The sequence below is a fragment of the Sminthopsis crassicaudata genome, chromosome 1 (assembly GCF_048593235.1).
Source record: "Sminthopsis crassicaudata isolate SCR6 chromosome 1, ASM4859323v1, whole genome shotgun sequence".
Classification (NCBI taxonomy): domain Eukaryota; kingdom Metazoa; phylum Chordata; class Mammalia; order Dasyuromorphia; family Dasyuridae; genus Sminthopsis; species Sminthopsis crassicaudata.
In genome coordinates, this window is record NC_133617.1 from 44,842,075 (window position 1) to 44,844,577 (window position 2,503).

At 56.0% G+C, this 2,503-nt stretch overlaps 1 long non-coding RNA gene across 1 annotated transcript in view; it reads right to left on the reverse strand.

Annotated features, from left to right (window-relative positions):
• LOC141551827 (uncharacterized) overlaps nucleotides 1-2,503 on the reverse strand; it is an 8,101-nt gene extending 5,598 nt beyond the window's left edge. Inside the window, exon 1 of the long non-coding RNA XR_012484975.1 lies at nucleotides 2,269-2,503. This is a non-coding gene — a long non-coding RNA (uncharacterized LOC141551827). The remainder of the gene's footprint in view (nucleotides 1-2,268) is intronic.

Here is a 2,503-nt window from a genome sequence, read left to right on the forward strand (position 1 = left end):
AGGAAGGAAGGAAGGAAGGAAGGAAGGAAGGAAGGAAGGAAGGAAGGAAGGAAGGAAGGAAGGAAGGAAGGAAGGAAGGAAGGAAGGAAGGAAGGAAGGAAGGAAGAAAAGAAGGAAGGAAGGAAGGAAAGAAGGAAGGAAGGAAGGAAGGAAGGAAGGAAGGAAGGAAGGAAGGAAGGAAGGAAGGAAGGAAGGAAGGAAGGAAGGAAGGAAGGAAGGAAGGGGAAGAGAGAGAGAAGAGGAAGAAATGGATCAGACCAGTCGGGCCGAGCTCACGCCCAGCTCGGACCAGGACGCCATGGGCGCCCCTGGCCGGACCACACATCTCCCCCACAGCCCGACAGCGGTGATCCGGCCTCTGCTTGAACGTGCTGAGAGGCGGAAGTCAGTAAGAGCCTTTTCCCTTGGGGGACACCTCTGTTCCTTAGGAAGTTTCTCCTTCTCCTCGGTGTCCGCCCAGGCCGGCCCTGGAGACCCAAGCAGGAGCACCACACCCTGGTAGACCGGGGGCCTTAGAATCTGAACCACCTCACAAGAACAGCCCTCTGAATCCTTGACCAGAGCCATCCCGCCTCTTCTAAATCTTCTGTCTTCCTTTAGAAAGATGTAGAAAAGGGCTCCAGGGAGCACTTGGGGTGGAGCCGGAGGACCGTGCATCCGCAGTCCTTGCAGATGGGCGTGTCTCTTCCTGGGGGGCCGCTCCCAAGCTGCAGGGCTGAGGCAGAGGGCAGGGCACGGGCCCCCCAGCAGAGCGCCACCTGCCACCGGCTGCCCCAGAAACGGCCTGTCCCCCTCCCCCCTCCGTTGTCTAAACTGGTTTCCCAATTGGGAATGTCGGGGCTGCCCTCCGGGACTGGGGCTGTCTTCCATCCTCCCCGTGTGTAGAATGCTTTTCAGAAATGCAAGTGATGGTGATGATGATGATGGAGATGATGATGACGGAGAGCCAGCACTAGAACCCGGAGCTCCCCTTTTCCCATCTAGAGTCCTCCTCATGATTGTGTGGTCCTCCTCAGAAGGCACGGGCTGAGGAAGGAGGATGCCGCTGGGGGGGGGGGGAGCACTCAGGGAGGCCTTGGCCACGGGACCTCGGGCTGCCCCTGCAGAGCCTGCTCTAACGGGGCGCTCTGGGCTCGCTGCTAAATGCCTGGATTCCAGTGTTTATTAGGGCCAGGCAGAGGCCATCCCCAGGCAGTAATGAAGGGGGAATGAAGGCCTCCCACTCAGTCTAATTCTGTCTCCAGGCAACCCAGCCTGCTGCCAACCCTGCCCGGAGAGATTCATTAGGGTAGGACCGCGGCCGCGGCAGCCAGCAAGGCCTAGATCAATGAGAGGTCCAGGAGCCAGCTCCAGCCTCCCCGTTTGGCCGCCTCCTGGGAGGCTGCAATTAGGTGGGAAGTAAGTCTTTTAGAGAAGAGCCTCCGCTCCCTCTCCCCTCATTCTAGCAAGAGGGGCCGGAATAACCTGCTGCTTCGGACTACAAGTCTTATCTGAGACAAATGCACTCACCGCCCCTCCTCCCTCCTTTTCTCTCCTCTATTACATCACTCTCCTCTGCCCCTCCTCTCCCCTCAATCCCGCCCCCTTTCCCATTCCCACCTTCCCCTCTGCCTCCCTCTCCCCTTTCCTTTCCTCATCTCCTCTTCATCTGCATCCCCTTCATCTTCCTTTCCCCTCCCCTCCATACCCATTGTCTCCTTTCCACCTTTTCTCACCTCCCCGTCACTCCCATCTCCTTCTGTTCCCCCCAGGCTTCATCTCCTTTGTAATCTCCCTACGCTCACCATCTTTCTTCTATCTCCCACCACTCCTCTGTATGTCTCTTCCATTTCCTCATCCCCCCATTCTTCCATCTCCTCACCTCCTTTGTTTACTTCTCAGTCCTGGAAAGACAGATCACCCCACCCCCGGCCACATCTGTCCCAGGAGTCTGATCCAGAGAAATGGAAGGATGAAATACAGCCGATAATTTCCTATCACAAATGGGGGTTTCTCTCCAAATCCCTCCTAATCAGAGCTTTCTCTGTAAAAGCCTAGCTGTCCTGCCCCTTCCCCTCTTATTTGCCTGAATTCTGACATCCTGATTCACCAAAGGTGGGAAGGGGCCTTCGGGCGGTCCAGGACAAACCCTGCCAGAGAACCTTATGTAGCGTACCACAAAGGAGCCAACTGGACCTCAGAAAAGAGGGAAGGGACATACTACTCCCCTGTAATGCAGTGGCTCCAGGGCCAGAGGTTCTGGGTTCAAATGCTGCTCTTGCTGCTTACCTCTTGCATTAAGTCATTTCTACCTCTCTGGACCTTAGATGCAGGGGGTTAGGTTAGAAGCCTCTGAGTCCCTCTCTTTTTAATATAAAGTAATATGGGGGAGGATAAGAACTGGTAATATGGAGCATCAGCATCCTAAAGCCTCCTCTAGGAAGCCTTGAAGTTTGCTGTCAGAGCTCCTGAGAGTGAGCCTCCAGTGCTCCTCAGCAGGCTGCTTCTCCGGGGAGCTGGGGGA